The sequence below is a fragment of the Mustela nivalis genome (genome assembly GCF_964662115.1).
Source record: "Mustela nivalis genome assembly, chromosome: 18".
Classification (NCBI taxonomy): domain Eukaryota; kingdom Metazoa; phylum Chordata; class Mammalia; order Carnivora; family Mustelidae; genus Mustela; species Mustela nivalis.
In genome coordinates, this window is record NC_139037.1 from 17,014,298 (window position 1) to 17,035,152 (window position 20,855).

At 45.0% G+C, this 20,855-nt stretch overlaps 1 protein-coding gene and 1 pseudogene across 2 annotated transcripts in view; one reads left to right on the forward strand and one right to left on the reverse strand.

Annotated features, from left to right (window-relative positions):
- Positions 1 to 20,855, reverse strand: part of ZFP90 (ZFP90 zinc finger protein) — a 96,721-nt gene that overhangs the window by 66,781 nt on the left and 9,085 nt on the right. The gene's annotated exons all lie outside the window — the stretch shown is intronic.
- On the forward strand, positions 9,747 to 10,097 carry LOC309853951 (large ribosomal subunit protein eL43 pseudogene; annotated as a pseudogene). The gene has a single exon. The product of its transcript is annotated as a large ribosomal subunit protein eL43 pseudogene (transcript).

Consider the following 20,855-nt stretch of genomic DNA (forward strand, 5'->3'; position numbering starts at 1 on the left):
AAGGAGGATTTTAAAAGGAAGAGGAAAATAAAGAAATACACATTTAAACACATGGAGTAAATGGCAGAACACACATGTAAGAAGAGACAGGGGCAGAGACAGGGAGAGAGAGAGAGGAAAAAGCAAAGAAAAGTAGTATACCTTACTCTAACAGCTGATTTATTAATGGCAACAGTAGAAGCAGGGGGTGAAAGGGACCTGACAACTCAGAATTCTTCATCCAGTGAGAACATCTTCCATGAATGAGCACAAAGTAAACACATTTTCAGACAAACAAAAACTGAGAGAATGTGTAACCAGGGAATTCTCATTAAAGGATATTGTAAAGAATATATGTTCGGCAGAAAGAAAATGATCCCAGATGGAAGATCTGAGATGTAAGAACATATGAAGAACCAAAAAAAAGGGGGGGGGGGTTGGTAAATAAGTGCCTAAAGCTAAAAAAATGTTGGTTTAACTATAATAGTAATTACAAAGTCTTGTGAGGTTATAGCAAAACAAGACAGAATTAAAGTACAAAACAATAATGAGGGGGGGAAACAGTTAAGATGTTTCAAGATTCTGCACTACCAAAGAGGAAAGTAAAGCAGCTAACTTTAGACCTTGATAACTATGCATATGGTAATTTCTAGGTAACCACTAAAAGGAAAAAGAAAAAGAAACACAGCATATAACTTCTAATTAGTGGAGGAGAAAAAAGACAATAGTAAAAAAAGAAAAAAGAAAAAAAACAGTCCAAAAGAGAAACATGAAGAAGATGAGAAGAGAAAGCACAAAATAGGATTCAGCATCATATTGGGCACACGTGCACGTGCACACACGCGTGTGTGTGTGTGTGTGTGTGTGTGATGGAGCTGGGTCTTGTTCGCTCCACATGTCTATGGAAAGTCACCATCCATCCCCAGGGCACCCCCACTACCTCCCAACACAGCCCCCATACTACTTGTCCACTTTAGATGTCTGGACACTAGCAGGCTTCACCGCCTGCCTCTTTCAGAGGCCTCCCGTGCAACCACAGCCTACAGTGCTGGGCTCCCTGAGGCAGGAGACTCAGATACTATATTAACAACTACATGGCGCAGTGAGTGATACCTCCAGCTACTCCACAAGCTGGTCTTAACATCATCCCAGTTTTACTGACGAGGAAACAGGCTTTGACAAATGAACTAACTTGCCTAAGATTGTTCAACTATAAAGCAACAAACCTAGGTTTGCTTGTCTGACTCAGAGGTCCCATGCCCTTAAGCATTAAACCGGCTTTCAAGGTTTTGTTTTATTTTGTTTCAATTGTGGTAAAATACACATAACATAAAATTTACAATCATAGCCATTTTTTCTAAGACTTTTTTTTTTTTTTTTTAATTTCACAGAGAAAGACAGAAACCACAAGCAGGCAGAGCAGCAGGCAGGGGGAGAGGGAGAAGCAGGCTCCCAGCAGAGCAGGGAGCCCAATGCAGCCTCAATCCCAGGATGCTTAGATCATGATCTGAGCTGAAGGCAGACGCTTAACCGACTGAGCCACGCAAGGAGCCCTGTCTTAGCCATTTTTTTTTAAATTTATTTATTTGACAGACAGAGATCACAAGTAGGCAGAGAGGCAGGCAGAGAGAGAGAGGAGGAAGCAGGCTCCCCGCAGAGCAGAGAGCCCGATGTGGGGCTCGATCCCAGGACCCTGGGATCATGACCTGAGCCGAAGGCAGAGGCTCCAACCCACTGAGCCACCCAGGCGCCCCTGTCTTAGCCATTTTTAAGTGTCCACTTACATGGCATTAAAGTACATTAAAGTACAATGTTGTGTAACTATCACCACCATTCATCTCCAAAATTCTTTTCATCTTACAAAGCTGAAATTCTGTACTCATTAAATGACAACTGCCCCCCCAAGTCCCCTGAAGCCACCATTCTACTTTCTGTTTCTTGGTTTTCAAAGATTTATACAGTCGGGTTCCAAGCTTCCATCTCAAGCTCTACTCGGGCAGTGCTCGCTACTCTGGCCTCTGACCATGCTCTGCATGATCCTAGCTCAGCTTTTGCTCACACCAATCCCTCCTCCTGAAATTTCCTGCTCCAACCCTAGCCTTTGGAAATTTCATCCTAAATGTCTCCTTCTCAGGAAAGAACTTTAGAGACTGACAGGGACTTGCTTCATGCTGTGTGTTCGTGTGTCACCTGCCTGCTAGGCAGTGAGTTTACTGGGAGCCAGGACCATGCCTAACCATCCCCAGAAGTACGGTGCATGGTGTGCATGTTTTCTGAATTTTTTAAATTCAGCTCAAGCATGGGGCGCCTGGGTGGCTCAGTCAGTTGAGCCACTGCCTTTGGCTCAGTTCATGATCCCGGGGTCCTGGAATCAAACCCCACATTGGGCTCCCTGATCACCGGAGAACCTGTTTCTCCCTCTCCCTGTGCCTGCCACTCTGCCTGCTTGTGCTCTCTCTTTCTGTCAAATAAATAAATAAAATCTTAAATAATTAAATTCAGCTCAAGCAGACAGGTAGAAGTTGCACACAAGCAGATCCTTTCCCAAGCAGCAGCGCTTGGAGGACAGGGCACATTCTCCTGGAGCTTGTCATGTAGAGCATTCATACCTGTGCTATGTAATTATCCCTGCCACGTGCCCTCTCTGTGTGGGAAGCACACAGAAGTTTCTGTGGGTAGGGGCACTCCTGGGTGGTGTAAGGGCTGGTTCTGAGTTTAGGACTGCCCTTCTGTGGACCCTCTCATTCCTCTCATCTTTGGAGGTGAGTACCAGCTTCTATTAAGCCCAAGCCTCCGGCCTTGACAGTGATCTGCATCTCTGTGCCACCATTCCTTTTCAGAATTCACAAGAAAACTATAAACTGCAGCTGACACACCTCCCACCTTCCTGCCAAGACTCAGACCCAGGAAAATCAAATTAAAGCAATGCGTATAGATTTGGTGCTGGTGGATGATGCCAGTGCAGAGGAGATACAATGGAATGAGGAAGGTTCAGACCTGCCTGTCCATGTCCAGAAGGAGCTTACAGTCTAGGCAGAGAGATAAATCACATAGGAAAGCTATGCAGAGGGAAGTGGGATGAGGCCTAATCACCAGTTTCAGGCCATAGGGAAGAGGTTCAGCAAGACTGAGCGTGGGAGACAGGCTTAGTACATGGTGTCAGGGCAAGAGCAGACCCATCCAGGGGACAGGAACTGAAATGCAAGCTGGTTCTTGGGGGAACAAGTGCGGGGGTATTCGTGTACACAAAACTGAGGGACGAGGAGAAGAGTGTAAAGGGTGTGGATGTCCCTGAGGCCACCAGCTTGGCTGAGTGGACAGAGGCCAGATGAAAGGAGCAGGTAAAAGAAGCTGAGGTTGGATGTGGGCCAGGCTGAGGACATCAGGCTGAGAAACTTGAGGCTTGATGAGGCTGCTCTGCAGAGGGCCCGCCGCGCACGCGCAGGACTGAAGGGAATGTACATCAGGCAGCCCCTCCCTCCTTTCCTCCACAGTCTCAGTGCTGTGAACTGAGCCCTGAACCCCAAAGGAGCACTTCCTTTCTGGACCCAACAAAAGGCAGAAAAAAAATAAAGCCCAGATCCATCTGACAGCTTCTCCCACACCTAGTTCTTTGACTTGTACCCAAGACCTTAAATATGCCCTTTGAAACCTTTCATTCATTGAAGTTGCTTTTCTTTGAAACCATAAAAGAACATGGGGCTGCAGTTTGTCTTCCTGGCAGGAAAATTCCACATGCAACTCGCAGTATTTTATAGAGTGGAAACTGCTGGCCCGAGAGTTTGGGTCCTTTCTGGACCCAGGAGTTAAGGCACTCTGCGGTGAGCCAGCTGGGTGACCTTGACCTGGTGAATCTTAGGAGACCTCCCTTTGCTCACTCGTGGTACGAAGCTAACAGCCACAGCCGACTCCACTCAGGAAGGCGGCCTCCCTTCCACACACAAGGGCTGCTGCAAGTGCCAACAAGGACATCAGGCTAGTTGAGATTCCACTTGGTTTTTAGATTCCTAAGCGTGGTTGTCTCTCCCACTGGAGAGTTCCAGACCCTTGGGCTGTCATTGCAGGAGAGCGATGTCAAGGAAGGCAAACTGTCACTAGAATTAAACAACCATCAAGAGTGGAATGGCCTCAAAAGGATGCTGTCTGGTCTTTGCCTCGATGATCAATGCCAGATGGAAACTGCAGGGCATCCAGAGCACTGTCCACACCAAATGCTTGTGCGTACAGCAGGAAGTCATAGACTGATTCGCTTAAGATAAATCAGAGACCAGAATAGGATGGTGACTTCGTGAAGACATGGAAATGGAGGTAGGTGGGGAGAAGACAGAATACTGGCCCAGAGCACCAGGAATCTTGAAAGAAAATGAACCTAGACTATTACATCACATCAGATACAAAAATTAAAATGGAACACTGACTTACAAGTAAGAACTAAAACGACAAAATGACTAGAAGAGGGGCACCTGGGTGGCTCAGTTGGTTAAGCGTCTGCCTTCAGCTCAGGTCATGATCCTGGAGTCCTGGGACTGAGCCCCGAATCAGGCTCCCTGCTCAGTGGAGAGCCTGCTTCTTCCTCTCCTTCTGTCTGCCTACTTGTGCTCTCTCCCTATCTCTCTGTCAAATGAATAAATAAAATCCTTTAAAAAAAATGACTAGAAGAAAATATAGGAGAAATCCTTTGTGGCCTCAGATTCAGCAAACACTTCCTACATTAGTACACAAAAGCATAGGCTCTAAAGGATAAAAATCAATATACTGATCTAAAAATCTTAATCAAGATTTTAAACTTTTGTACTTTAAAATACACTGCTACAAAAATGAAAAGGTAAGCCACACACTAGGAGAAAATATTTGCAAACTATATATCCACCAATAAGCAAACTTTATAAACTTTAGCCTCTCTTGATATTTCAGCATAGCTATTATCCTCTGCCAATTCATCATAGAACTTGTCAATAAATTCCAAGGGGGAATATAACATATTTGAATATATATTTGAAATATAAGCCTATTGGTGGATAGTTAATATATAATTATGTATATATGTAATTATATATGTTATATAATTACATATAACATATAATTTTTATATTATATGTAATGTATTATAATATATAACATATACTATTTTAATGTGTCATAACATGAATTACAACTCTTTTATATATTACATTAGTATGAACAACCCAACCTTAGATGTGGGCAAAACATTTTACCCGGGGTGCCTGAGTGGCTCAGTGGGTTAAGCCTTTGCCTTCAGCTCAGGTTATGGTCTCAGGGTCCTGGGATCGAGCCCCGCATCAGGCTCTCTGCTCGGTGGGGAGCCTGCTTCCCCCTCTCTCTCTGCCTACGTCTCTGCCTACTTGTGATCTTTCTTCTAACAAATAAATAAATAAAATCTTAAAAAAAAAATGAACACCTAAACCAAGAAAATATATAAATGACAAGTAAACACAAGGAAAGATACTCAACATCATTAGTTATTAGGAATATGTAAATTAATACCATAATGAGATACTACTACACACACACTAGGATGGTTAAAATTAGAAAGAATGAGGGGTACCTCAGTGGCTCAGTGGGTTAAGCCTCTGCCTTCAGCTCAGGTCATGGTCCCAGGGTCCTGGGATCAAGCCCCACCTCGGGCTCCCTGCTCAATGGGGAGCCTGCTTTCCCCCTCTCTCTGTCTGCCTCTTTGCCTACTTGTGATTTCTCTGTCAAAAAATAAATAAATAAAATATTTAAAAAAAAAGAAAGAATGATCATACCAAATGTTGTCAAGGATATGGAGCAACTAACTCTTAGAAAGTTCTGATAGGAGTGTAAAACGATTCAACCACTTTGGAGAATAATTTGGCAGTTCTCTAAAGTTAAAACCTACATCTACCATATGAGCCAGCAATTCCACTCCTAGGTAATTACCCAAGAGTAATAAAAAATATATATTCATTCAAATACTTGTACATGAACATTCATAGAAGCTGTATGTATAGCAGCCCCAAGCTAGACACAGCTCAATTGTCCATCAACAGATGAATGGATATGGATAAACAAACTGTGGTATATCCATACAATGGAATACTACTCAACAATAAATAGGAACAAGCTATTTATACATGCAATGACATGGATGAACCCTAAAATGATGAGGTTATGAAAGAGGGCAGACAAAAAAAGTGCACGTATGGCATAATTCCACATATATACAATTCTAGAAGATGTAAACTGATCTACAGCAGCTGATGGCAGATCAGTGGTTGGTTAAGTGGGACAGGAAGGGTGGGGAGGAAGGATTCCAAAGAGGCACAGGGAAATGAGTGATGAATACATTCCTTGTCTTGGCTGTGGTGATGGTTTTGCATACATCAAACTCATCAAATTGTATGTTTTCAACATATACAGTTTACGTCAGTTATATGGGAGAAGGTGTCAGCCCTTGGTCCCTTGGCAGAGACCAGTCACTCCTCTGCTCTCCTGGTGGGGTGTGGGTGTGGAGTTTGTCTATGAAATCTGTCTCCTCCACCATCCAGGTCCCTCACTTGTTCTAGGTTTCTCAGGGGACAGAGATGCATCTTCTGTGTCAAGTCTCCTACTGAGCAAGAAGATGATAATGATGGAGCAGCCTCCTCAGGCAGCAGCAGATGGTCAATGGTGATCACACTGGGCTCCTGGAGGAATCCACCCAACCATGGAGCATGTGGGCCGCTGTCATTCCTGCCTCGTTTGTGGAATGTGCCACAACTCACTCCAGGAATACTCCCCACATTGCTGCAGAACTGGATAAGGCAGAGATGAGATGCTGAGCCCCGCGTGGCTCGTGAAGGAAGTGAACTCTTAGGGCTCACTGTTCAGGTCAGAGCTGTTAGACAAGATGGTCATTACATAACCTACAGTGACTCGTGAAATTCTGGAGCCAGGAAGCCAACACTACGTATGTGCAAGGTGCTCCTCCAGCAATTGGCTAACCCCAGATTCCAATCTTTACCACGCTGGCCTGATGGAAGTCTCTTGAGGTCCTGACTCAAGGAGTTAAGTTCTGTGGCATTCGGCTAGGCTAAGAATGCAATCCTCCACCCTGCTCTCAGACCTGCCAGCATGTGTGATCTGCCCTCACCCCATGTGGGTCTTCCTTGATAGCATTGGCCTTACTAAAGGAAAGCTGGGTTCAAAAAAATCCAGCCATAAAATGGACATATGTGTTGGGGTTACTATTCATATGACTAAAGGAAAAACTTTCCTGTACTCACAACACTTCTGACACCAAAGTGTGGGCAATTCACATTAGACAATTCCAACACTAACTACCCAGAGTTAGTGCCGACGCCAGAGGTTAAGGGCTCAGGGCCATTATAGTGTCCCCACGTCAGACACCAACTGAAAGTAGTGGGTGCCCAGATAACCCACACTTCTGTCCAACTTAGCTCCAAATTGAGGGTTCCCATGAGCCCCTTTCCAGGTTCAGTAATTTGCTATATGGCTCTCAGAACTCAGGGAAACACTTTATACTGTTTCCAGTATATTACGAAGGTTACAGTTTGGGAATAACCAAATGGAAGAGATACACAGAGCAAGACATGGGGAAGGGGTGCGGAGCTCTGGTGCCCTCTCTGGGTGCGCCACTCTCCTAGTGCCTCAGTGTGCTCACCAACCCAGTAGCTCTCTGAATCCTTCCATTTACAGATTTTATGGGGGTTCCTTTACACAGGCACAATTGATTAAATCATTGGTCATTGGTGTTTAAGTCAATCCCCAATGCCTTTCCCCTCCCCAGAGATTGGGGGTGACTGAAAGTTCCAAGGCTCTAATCACATGCCAGTTCCTCTGGAAACCAGCCTCCATCCCCCCTACCCCAAGCCACCTCATCAGCATAAATTCAGATTTGGTTGCAGAGGGCTTAAATGAATAACAAAAAATACCCCTCTCAGTTCTATCACTCAGGAAACTACAAGGATTTCAGCAGCTCTGTGCCAGAAACCAGTGACAAAGACCAAATATATACTTTTTTTCTTTCTTTCGTTCTTTCCTCTTTTTTTTTTTTTTTGTATTTATTAAACCACAGCATTACGATGAGAAAGGAATTAGATACCTGATAGACAGGTGTGCCGGGTGTTCCTCTAAGTCACACAGTCTCTCACAGGCATCCAAAAAATGATATGGTTTGCGGAAAATGTCTGCAGGTGGATTTTCAGGCATGCCTGAGAAGCAGAGCGACTCTTCTACTGAGAGTCATCCTCTCGTCTCGGTTCTTCTGGGGCTCCATTTCCTCAAGAAGTTCACCTTAATTCTGAAAAGGGCCAGGCTGCAGGGCCAAGGGACTGTGCACGGCAGACAGTCTGAGCTTTCTTTCTAGGTCACTATGAATGCCCCACTGACCTTCGTGGATGCCACAGGCCTTGCTCTGTTCTCTGGCTCTGGCCCAAATCCACGTTCTCACCTCAGCCCAGCATCTCTACAGGCTCAGCACTGGGGAGACTCCTCATCCTCCCAGACATTCCTAACTGACTCAGCTGCCCCAATGTTAGCAAAAGTTTGCTTTCTAGATCTCTCACCAGATAACAACTCGCCACTGGGCCAGGTAACCAAGCAAATTCTCCTGATGAATTTAAGTTGAAATCAAGGGCCAGAATGGCCACCCCAGTAGGCAAGGCCAGGCCACCCCTGGAAGACCCGTTCCCTTACCAAGCACTTGCACAGGGCTCACACTGGCACAGCACGTTTCCCACTTGAGTTATAACAGAATATGGTCTCACTGGGAGATCTTTTGTCCCTGCTGGTTATAGGAAAATAAGGGTGTGAATGAGAAGGCACTAAAGTCAACTGCAGAATCCTGTGGAGAAGGACATGGGGTTTTGCTACTGAGTTTCCTAATACCTGGTGTGAACATGTAGCACACACAGATGTACGCCTATGTAGCACAGAGTGGAGGAGGCATCCAGGCCTTGACCCTGAGGCCTCCCACTTTCCTATTAGAAACTCAGTTCCCTGTTTAAATATTTACTGGGCACTTACTATATGTTGGTCCTGTGCATTCAGCCTCATTCAGATGGATGAGGCCCCTGCCCTCAAGGTTCTCACAGCATCAGCCCTGTGGCATTAGCCCTGAGAGGCCATGAAGCAAGAACAGAGCTGACCAGGTTGGATGCCAGAAGCAACTCAGGTAGAACTCCAGAACTCCATCCCTGAGTGAAGTGAGAAAGAACTCAGGACAGGATAGGGTAGGGCCAGATACAGGAAGAAGAAGCCAACACCTCAGCCAAAGCAAACAGATATGTGTAGTGGAGGTATACATGTGTGTGATTATGTGGTGTGTGTGTGTGTGTGTGTGTGTGAATCCTGGCCAGGTTCAGTGAGTGGCCAAGGCTGGCTGAGTGCCAAGAAGGTCTAAAGAAAGTCATGGGCCCCACCAGGACTTCTCCTAAAGGCTTCATGCACTGCTCCTGGTCTTAGCAGGACAGGTCCTGCACCAGTCTTAGGCCTGAGGTCCAGCAACATGGCTGGAAGCAAAGGCTAGGCTTTCAGGGAAATAGTGAGGAGTACACAAGCAAGCAGAGACATTCAGAAGGTGAGCCTAAGGAGCGCCTGGGGGGGCTCAGTCATTGAGCATCTGCCTTCAGCGTGGGTCAAGATCCCAGGGTCCTGGAATCGAGCCCTGCATCAGGCTCCCTGCTCAGTGGGAAGCCTGTTTCTCCCTCTCCCTCTCACCCTGCTTGTGTTCTCTCTTTCCCTGTCTATCTCTCTGTCAAATAAACAAGTAAAATCTTAAAAAAAAAAAAGAAGGAAGTGACCTCTCTGGGCTCAGACCTAGTTTGCAGTGACATGGCTAAATGCACCAAGATTGGAAACGTGGGTAAATATGGGACTCATTATAGTGCCTCCTTCAGGAAAATGGTGAAGAAGATTGAAATAAGCCAGCATGCCAAGTACACTTGCTCCTTCTGTGGCAAAACTAAGATGAAAAGATGAGCTGTGGGGATCTGGCATTGTGGCTCCTGCACAGAAACAGCTGATGGTGGGGCCTGGACCTACAACATCACTTCTGCCATCACAGTAAAGTCCACCATCAGAAACTGAAGGACTTGAAAGACCAGGAGAAGCTCCACCATCTGAAACATTGCTAGCCTATAATAAATGGGTTAGTTTATGTAACAAAATTAAAAAGAAGAGGAAGCAGAAGGTGAACCTAAGAGCTGGAAGAAGAAGAGCAGCTCAAGTTAGCAGAGTGACAGTAGGGACACCTCCATGGCTCAGACCATTAAAGGTTGGCCTTAGGCTCAGGTCATGATCTCCAGATTCTGGGAGGCTCCCTGCTCAGCAGTGAGTCTGCTTCTCCCTTTTCTTCTCCCTCTGTCTCTCCCCACTGCTCATGATCTCTCTCTCAAATAAATAAATAAAATCTTAAAAAAAAAAAAAAAGAGTAGGGTGGCAGTGAAGGACTGGGCCACACTGCATCAACAATGCTGGCAGCAAACTCTCACCAGGAATGTAGACTGTGGCTGCATCTCCCACACATTTTCAGCTGAGATGTATGTGAGTCTGAAACCCTTAGTTCTTGCAGTTGGCCTCCAGGCTCTGCTTCTCACTCACCACTTGTCCCCTAGCCACCTTTCCTAGGCTTTGGCCTTCTTGGCTGTGTCACCTCTGTCCATTTTGAGCTTGCCTTGTGAACTCTGCATCTGACTTGGACTTCTCTGACTCCTGGTTAGCCACACATTCAGATGCCCTCCTCATCCTCCCGCTCTCATGGTTCCTTTCTAATGCTACTATGACTGCCACCCCACACCTACCTGCCAAATGATCAGATTAGCTGGTCGTACCCCACAGGACTTTGCCTGACCCAACTAATGGAGGCTGGTCCAGAGAGATCAAGGAGGGTGTGGCTCTAGGGAAGAGAGCAAAGTACAGGGATTTTTGGTAAGAAATTAGGGTCACTCGGGATGCCTGGGTGGCTCAGTTGGTTAAGCAGCTGCCTTGGGCTCAGGTCATGATCCTAGAGTCCTGGGATCGAGTCCCACATGGGGCTCCTTGCTCGGCAGGGAGCCTGCTTCTCCCTCTGCCTCTGTCTGCCACTCTGTCTGCCTGTGTTCGCTCTCTCTCCCTCTCTCTCTCTCTGATAAATAAATAAAATCTTTGGAAAAAAAGAAATTAGGGTCACTCAGGAGCTGGATGGGGTGGGGACCAAGGACACCTGGCCAGGCATGAGCTGGAGGCAGGCCCAACTCAACATTCAAGAGATGAGGTTGAGGGGGTAGTCATGACTGAATCTGGGAAGTCTCCTGGAGACCCCAGGAAGTGATCTGAGAGGCATCCAGAGTCACAAAGAGAAGCTTAAGGCCAGAAATCTGAGATACTGCCAAGAACTCAGCTGTGGACAACTATCAAATTAGGCATCTTTCTCATCTGGGCTTACTGTGCTCTCGTCCCAAGGCATCTCAGAGATACTGATGGGTCAGGCAAAGCAAGAAACATAGATGAGACAGGCCAGCAGAAAGAGGAGCCACAGTGACCAAGATAGCTCCACGCTTGGAGTAAAGCAGCTTGCTGGGTGCTTTGAAGAGAATGCTAGCTCGCTCACCTTGCAGCCAGAGCTAAATTCTCCCCAGGGCACGCCACGCCAAGGGTATAGTACTTCAGAGGGTTTTCCTACTTTCTGCAGACCATAAAGGTACAGTTAGTCAATCTTGCCCTGGGGAATTTCAGCTTAACCACTCCCATCTGTTCATCATCCAAATCTGGAGCAGAGTTGGGGTAAGACATGAGACACATATATCAGTTCTGGATCCCAGGATCTCAAACATCGAAGAGTTAATTCGGTTTCAGAAACATGTCATCAACTCCCAAGAAGACTGTGGCTCCAAGGCGCCTAATGAATGAGAATGGCGCCACAATGCCAATGCCCGCCAGTCCCACAAGTGCCGTCTCCGGCCATCTGCAGCTGCATGGCACACGCTAACCAGGGCGAAGGCAGTGGGTGGCCCGGCACTGAGCCAGCTTCTGCCAGTCTGCTGCAGGATCCTAAGCAGACTACTGCTCTCCTGGCCTCAGTTCTGGATCTGTAAAACCCTTCTGCCCTGTGTCAGGCTAGCTGGGGGAGACCTGTACACGGAGCATTGCTCTTTCTGCATGGGCTGAGCTCTGGACCATTCATCTTCCCCCATCAGAGAAAATGAACTTCCTCTAAATCTCTGTGGCTCATGGAAGACTCAGCCAACACAGAGTACTCAGAGGCCTTCCTCTAAAAGCAGCCAGTTCTATCCCATGTGACCAAGGACAGCTAGCTGAGAGGAAAACAGAGAAAGGAGAACCAGACCAGAGGCATGTGTGCCCTCAGAGAACCCTCAGTTTCTCCTCCCAGCACAGGGCTCAGCACCACCAGACTCCCTGCTGTTCTGGAGAGGGAGAGAGGGGACAGCTTCTCCACTCTGTGGCCTTGGCCAAGTGACTGCACTGCTCTGTGCCTCAGTTTCCCCACATTCAAGTGGCTCTGTTGTGAGGATTAAATAAGAATATGTATCGAACAAGTGTCACATAACAAACACCCCAGAAATGTAACTTGCTTTCCTTGTAACCACACCGTCACCTTCCCTCAGGGAGGGCAAGCAATCTGCTCTGTTGCTCTTCATCATAAGACAAATTCAGAATCAGTCCTCCAGGCTCTGGGGGAATCAGTTAACCAGTGACTGCAAAAATGTGCAGCTACATTATGAATAAACAGAAATGTGGGTGTTCCCTATTGCTTCCTTTACTTTTTTTTTTTTTTTTAGCAAACTTTACTAGCAGATGTACAGATCCCAGTATTTTAGAAAATTTCAGTGGATAAGAACAGCAAAAAACTATGTTACCCCAAATAACTTTTAAAAAGAAGAACAGGGGCTCCTGTGTGGTTCGGTCAGTTAAATGTCAGACTCTTGATTTTGGCTCAGATCATGATCTCCGTGTCTTAAAATCAAGCCCGGCACCAACAGAGACTACTTGAGACTCTCTCTCCCTCTCCTACTCCCCTCCCTCTGTTCACGTGTTACGTGCCCACACTCTCTCTTGCTCTCAAATATATAAATAAATAAAATTTAAAAGAGGAAGAAGAGGAAGAGGAGGAGGAAGGAGGGAGAAGAGGACGAGGAGAGGAAGGAGGAGAAGAAAAAGAAGAAACAAAACTGACACCAAATTTATTTTTAGAAATGCCTCTTTAGGGGGCCAATATTTTAAAACAGCAAGAATAGTCTCTCTCTCTCTCTCTCTCTCTCACACACACACACACACACACACATACACACAGGATCTTTCCTACAAAGTGTTTAGCTACGCAATCTCAGGAAATCCTAGAACTCTTCAAATTTTCCATTCTGACCCAAATCCAATTTTAGTTCACTTTGAGAATGCCTTCTACTCATACTGAACAGAATATGAGATTTTCTATTCTCAATATTTGTTGAGAAAATAGTCTTATAATTTTAAAATCAAATTTGTTCAGAAATATTTCAAAACTAGCTTTTACACTATTTCTTATCACACCTTATTGTTTTGGGGTTTTTTGTTTTTGTTTTTGTTTTTGGTGGGAGTATAGTTCTGTTAGTCAAAATTGCCTTACTTTCACTGGTGATTATCATGATGATTTTGCATCTCACAAGATTAAACAAACAGCCACACACTGGATTAGCCAAATGGAGCAGTAGCCGGCTTAGTCTCTAGAGGGAGTTTCCATCCTTTTCCATCGAATAGTTTTAAATAGTATTTTGGTATCTGAATATTTAATCGTAGTGAACAAAAATACTCTTACATTATTAAAAAAAAGAGAACCAAGAGAAAAATTGTGTTAGGTGGCTGAAGCCACTGGGGACAAAAGAAAGAATGCAAGCTCCAAACAGGCACAAACTTAACAGTTTGGGGATCTCTTTGCAAAAATGACACCTGTGTCAGTAAAACTCAACACACTCACAGTGGGTTCTCTCCAGAGAATCCAGAATATGGCAGACAAGGGGATCTTGGCACCTGGCCGGAGGGGTATGGCCTATGGGGCTGGCTTCGTGGACAAGCAACAGTGCAGTTGTACTGGGCCTTGAACTCAGGATTTAATGCTCTATCGTGGCCATCTCAAAGTCCTGAATGATTTTATCTTTGCGTTGATGTTTTGTAAATTAAGTCTGATGGGACTACAGAGCATGCACCTACGGTTGGGTACCTCAATTCCCTGGGGCAGGTTCTCTGCTATCTGCCCACCACCCTTATGCAGTGGCCCCACCAGCCCTGGAACAGAGGCTCACGGTTGGGTGTGTGGCGAGAACGCACCACAGGGCCCCAGGCACTGTGAAGGTCTGCCCAAGGAACTGTGAGCAACCCTTGTGCCTGAGGACATACACACTAAAAAACGGATTAAAAACATAACTACAGGGCAAGAGAGAGAAACTGCAGAAGAAAAAAAAAAGCTTTTTCCTGCTTTTTGAACAAGGGGCCCCACTTCCCACAAATTATGTAACTAGCTCTGGCAACAGGCACTTATAGGAAAAAGTTCCAATTCTGGAAAAGGTGGAAATAGCTTTAGTGTAGAGCATGGGGACTTTTCCCAGCAGGGCTTAAGCAAGACGACTGCCAAACAGCACCGAGGGCTCAGGCAAGGCTGGAAAGCACATTCTGGGGTAAGGTACAGCATCTGCACAGCCATGTGGGGTGTTCCAGCAGCAAGTAGCTGCCTGGGAGGAAAAAAAAAAAAAAAAAGAAAATGAATGGCTAGATTGGGGCAGGCGGGGCTTTCATCTTTACCTTTGGTTTAAAATGTGGGAACTATTACACAAGCCAGTGGGAGTGCACATTGGTAAAACCTATGGGAAGCAGCTTCACATCCACTAGTAAAGTCCAAGACGCACACACTCTTTAGAGAAATTCCATACACATGCACAGGGACTAGTATGAGAGTGTTACACAGCACTGCGGGAAAAATGAAGAAAAAAACTAGGAATAAGCTTAATGTTAATCAGGAGAATAGATATGGTAGTATATCCACATGGTGGAATACTATGGAGCAATGAAGACAAATGAATTAGAGCTACATGTGTCAACATGGAAGACTCTGGACTATAACATGAAGCAGCCCTGTGGGCCTGAAGCCTTCATGTGTGTCAGCTCTATATCCCCCATGGTTGCTAAATCCTGGAACAGGGAAGCAGATGGCCTCCCATGGTTGAATATCAGTTAACCTCTAAGACTTACCTCATCCAGTCCACCAAGGGTCCAACGGAGAATTTCCATTATTAGAAATTTACTCCTTGGTGTCAAGGCTATGTGCTGTGTTAGAGATCAAAGAGGCCTGATGGTTTCCGGCTCTACAGAACTCTGCTGGGCAGCTGCTGGCCACAGCCCAAATCTGTTGTCACTAAAAAGCTCATGGGAGGAAGCCGAGGTAGAAAGGCTGAGAAGCTGGGTCAAGGACAGAATCTCAGGGCACACCAGTGTTAAAGGATTGGTTAGATGAAGAGAGGTCAGAGGGAGTAAGCAGAAAGCATCAGGGGCAAGAAATGCCAAAGAAACAAGAGTTTTTAAGGGAGAGTTATAGAAATTGATCACATATCACAGAGGTAGGTCAGTTCTAGTGAAAAGATATTTAATAACTCAACAATTAAGAAGCTGCTAGTGACCTTAGTAAGGGCAATTTTGGTAAAATTATGGGCATAGAACCGACTTGGTGGGTAATGAAAGCGGCTGAGGAAATGGAGGCACAAAAAAATTTGTTTATAAAGGGCGAGGTGGAAACTGCCAAGGAAGAGAAAGCGAAGGTCAGGGCCCTGTGTCTAGAATGGGAGAGAATTCTGCTTGCAGGGTGAAGGAGAGGAAGCAGACACAGAGCAAGCAAGGATTAGAGAATCAGAGAAAGAGGGTAATTCATTGTACTGGATCCTGGAAGAGGCAAGAGAGAGTGGGGAGGGGAGCGCCTGGGAGGATTGCCTTGGAAATGCTACGTGGATCCTTTTAGAACCAAGGAAGAGTGGAACTGAGAACCTGATCGGTACACTGTCCTGGAGCAATTGAAGCTAAGGCCATCGGTGATAAAGACAGTGGTGGGGTGGACAATCTGAGGAGAACTGGACAAGCAGGAAACACCCACGATGGGGAACAGGATTAGTGTCTGGCCAGGTGTGAATAAAAGGAGTGGCAAAGAGCTAGCTGAGTTGGAAACCACATCTCTTGGTGGTGCTAATTTTCTTTTGTTCCAGTAGAGCTTAACAGCTCTGAGGTCCTGCAGACAAAGTGGGAGATGGGATTATTCAGGCTGGAGTAGGCAGAGGGGGTACAGCTGAACATGGGGCTCAAGGACACAGAGAGTGCTAGGCAGATGACAGCAGCTCTGGGAACAGCTGGGGTTGGCAGACAAAAGAGATTTTTCCAGGTTTTTTTTTTCCTTTTTTCTTTTCTTTTCTTTTTTTTAAGGCTTTTATTCTTTTTTCTTTTCTTTCTTTCTTTCTTTCTTTTTTTTTTTTTTTTTAAGATCTTATTCTTAAGTAGTCTCTATGCCCAATGTGTGGCTTGAACTCACATCCCGAAAATCAAGAGTTGCATGCTTTACTGACTGAGCCAGCCAGGCAGCCCTTCAGTTTTCTTTTATAAAAGAGGAAATAGTCTGTTGTAACTTAAAAGATAGTAAATAGAAAAGCCATTCAAATGACTGGAGTTGATGTTTTCAACATTAAAGTAGCAACCTACACCTCACCTTGCTTCTTTGCCAGCAACCAGAGTCAAATGCTTCTATGGGCACATGACCTTGCCAGCCCACATCTTTTGGCCTTACAACCACCCCAGAAAATCAGAGGTTGGGATGAGATTCTTATCTTTACTTCCCACCCCTATGCAGGTGACTGGTGTCGAAGGTGCTTAGAAAGATAAGTTTACAAGTTTCTAAAATGCAGTAATTTGGTCAACCTGATAAACTGTTATTGCATAAGTGGGGTGGATACTATTAGGTATAGTCATTGCTTTTTGAAAAGAAGTCATGCTGCTGAACACAGCAGCAGTTTTATCGCCCTCAAACACCTTTAAGCAATTTTATCCATTTTTCAGAATTTAGAGATAGGGTCTATTTTTTGTGCTTTATAAATCTGAACTCATTTTCAGCTAGTTATTCCTCCTCTGCACTGTTTATACTAATAAAAAGTCAGAATTACTTAAATATCCAAAAATAGGATTTGTTTCTAGTTCCTTTTCTCCTTATAAGAAAAACAATGTGAGGGGCACCTGTGTGGCCCAATGGGTTAAGCCTCTGCCTTCGGCTCAGGTCATGGTCTCAGGGTCCTGGGATCAAGCCCCACATCAGGCTCTCTGTTCAGCAGGGAGCCTGCTTCTCTCTCTCTCTCTCTCCCTCTGCCTACTTGTGCTTTCTCTCTGTCAAATAAATAAATCTTTTTAAAAAAGATTTTATTTATTTATTTGACAGACAGAGGTCACAAGTAGGCAGAGAGGCAGATAGAGAGAGAAGCAGGCTCCCCACCGAGCAGAGAGCCTGATGCAGGGCTCAATCCCAGGATCCTGAGAGCATGATCTGAGCCGAAGGCAGAGGCTTTAACCCACTGAGCCACTCAGGCACCCCTAAATAAATGAAATCTTCAAAAAAAAAGAAAAAAACAATGTGCATTCATGCCAGGAAAATTTAAAACTACAGGTAATTAAAAGGAGACCCTGAGGCTAGTTAATATGCTAGAGCTTGTCTTCCAGCTCCTTCTCTAACCTGCATACAGTGGGTTCACACTGTATTTACTTTCTTTCAGCCACCTATAATTGTCTTAAGGAATCCAGCTCTCAGGGCTCAAGGGCCCCAACCACCTGACACATACCTGCCTGCCCTGTGCCTTAGGGAAGGAGTTTTGGGAAAAAGAGTAGAAGTTGCCATGAGCTTAACCTAAGGAGAAGAAAGACACTATGGGCTCTCTCTGGAAGGTGAAATGGCCACATCTGCTTCAGGGACCACAATGCCCTCACTGAATAATCATGTTAACAATACCCCTGGACATCTGTGAATAATCTAGAACCTTGTAATTTGTGCTTTTGGAGAGTTCCACAAAGCCATGGTGGGTCCCTCAAACAGGGACACCCAACTCATGGCTGAGTGGAGACAGGGAAATTTGAACCTGAGCCATAACAAAGTAGGAACAAAGTTCAAAAGATTAAATGAGCTAAAAATGCCAACCACCACCCTGGATGGCTGTTATCCTGAAATAACAGAGAACTGAGCCCTTCTCCTCATGGAGCATTGCAGTAACCCCCACAGGGAATGCAGAGATGTGCTCCAGACTCCCAGAGGTGCTGCCGCCTTTTGCCCACAGTCAAGTCCTGTGACCCCTGCTCTTTCAGCCTTCAGTACAGGAAGACAGAACATGGGGAGTTTCTTCCATGTCCCCAGGACAGAGCAGTGGGCCACATTCCCCACACAAAATCTCTAAGAGATTGATGGGTAAACTGGCTCAGAGGGTTGCATGGTGTATGGAGAGAGCAGAGGCCCAGATACTTCAAGAATTTCATCTTGGTTCTGCCCCATTCCAGGCCTTGCAAAAGTTATCTAATTTCTCTGATTCTCCAATTACTTGCCTATAATATAGGGATTCTTGTAAGGTCATGAGGATTAAACTGAGACGATGTAGGTAAAACACCTGGCACCTTACCTGGCATATAGGTGGTGCCCAGTAGAGTATTGATTTATCTCTCAGCCTAGTAGTCCCATCTTGCCTTTTCAGACTTGCCACAACCTGAGCAAGAGCATTCTGGATATCAGGTGAACAACAGTCTTTCATTCAACCCACATTTACACAAAGTGTCTGTATACCTAACACCTTGGAACATCAACTTCATTTAAAGATTTTTCAAATATTATTTTAATACTGAGACAAATATTATGGAAGATAATGCAAAATCTATATAAAATTTTTAAAGAAAAACCTAAGTCATTAGACCTATGCCCCAGAACTTCCAGGGATCCCAAGGGCAGCTTGAAGATGCTAAGATGCCCAAGGACATGACCCCAGGTCTGATTCACACACATCTCCACCTTCTCCTGCTGTGAGTCATAAACCAGAAGGGATATGGCCCCTTCCTAGGAAATCAGTGTAGAAGAAAACTGGTCCAAAAGACAAACCAGAAAATTACACAGTGAGTCTTCATGCTCACCACCCTCACTGTCCCCAGAGCCTTGCTTGCACAGTCTGTGTTTCTCACTTTCAAGTCATCTCAGGGCAAACTCTCGCAAGATTATCTTCAATTCTCAGGAAAAGACACTCCTGTTTCTAGGAAAATTTTGTGAAATTTGTCACATCTGGGATGTTCAGCTGGGTCAAAGATTTTTCCTTACTCCCTCCTATTCTAGCCTTCTGCTACTTCTCAGGTCACGTTCGAAGGTCAGATTGTAGGATGTGAATTGGGAGTGACCCCCTCCATTAGTTAACTCTGTCTTGCTGGTCTCACATCTGTGAGACTCTTAGCACAGGTTAACCAGGACTGGGAATCAGATCTCCTATACAGAAAAATGTAGTTCCTTCCCTGAACCAATAACCATGTTAACTAATTTCAGTATTTGATATAAACAGAGAAACGGTAATGGTGATCACCTCTGAGTGATAGAACTGTAAGTGCTTTCTACATTTATCATTTTGCTTACCCATCTGTTTTATTTTTAACAATGAGCATGTATTATCTGTAGGTGAACAGTGAGGAACAATATAAGGACTGACAATCCTCACATTTAGCCCTTTCCTAATGATTTTGCATTCTGAATTCAAGCTCAGCATTCAAGACAGAAAGCCATTGGATGTTTTTCCAAAAGATAGAGGAGACTAGAAATCCAATAACTCCTGCATATTGCCCTTTACCAAGCTGAACCAATTTCCAGTTTATACTTAGGTTTACAAGAACAAATGAAATTGTTTTTGAAGCAGGATTATTTTTCCAATGTACTTTACATATGGCTAAGGTTATCTTCTTATGAATCAAAATCACAACACCCCTAGAACATTTGCTGGTGATGTAATGGAAAAAGAAATTCAAAGCCATGGGCTTAGGAGAGCACATTATTCTCCAAAACAACTTAGTAACTTGAGGAAGTGACACCAGAGGTAGAACTGTACTAATAATTCATTTAACAAATATTTGAATATTTGCTATGCTCCAGGCACAGTTCTAGGCTCTGGGGATACTACAGGAAACAAAACTAGCAAAAACTCCCACCCTCATGAAACCTGCCTTCCAGTGAGGGGGACAGAAGACTCCCATGCAGCAATACAATCCTTGGCACAGTATGGATAGTTTCGACTGTTTTAATGGTTTTCCTGCCATTTTTCTTAGAGAAGAAATTTCTATCAAGTCCTTTCCAAGGCTTGTGGCTGGGTTCATTATTCCTTACCACAACCTTGCCAGGAGTGGGAAAGACTGCATGCCAGTATCTTTGGAGTCAAAGTAACCAGCACATTGGAAAGCTTCCCAGCCATAACCTTCCTACAGTGACTGTCTTAAGGAGTTAGCTGATACAAAATGGTTCAGATGTTCCCTGAAGAAAAAGCTGAAGTGCCCTCAGGAATGACTAGAGTAGAGATCTGAGCTAAAAGACTGGAAGACCAGGGGCTGCCATGGTGGACTACTGGCATAAGCAGAAACAGAAATGGTACTAGCTTAGGGAGAAGCAGATTTTTAGCTCCATCCGAGGGAAAACATTTCAACAGCTAGAGATGTTCCACAATGGAATCAACTGACGGAAGGGCAGTTCTCAGGTTCTGACAGTAGATGGCCAGCCCAGGTCTCCCACTTCCTGGCTGTGCGACCTTGGGCTAGTCCTATAACTATGGGTCTTAGTTTCCTTGTTTGTAAAATAGGAATTAAAATGGTACCCAGCTCATGGGATTGTGGTGAAGATT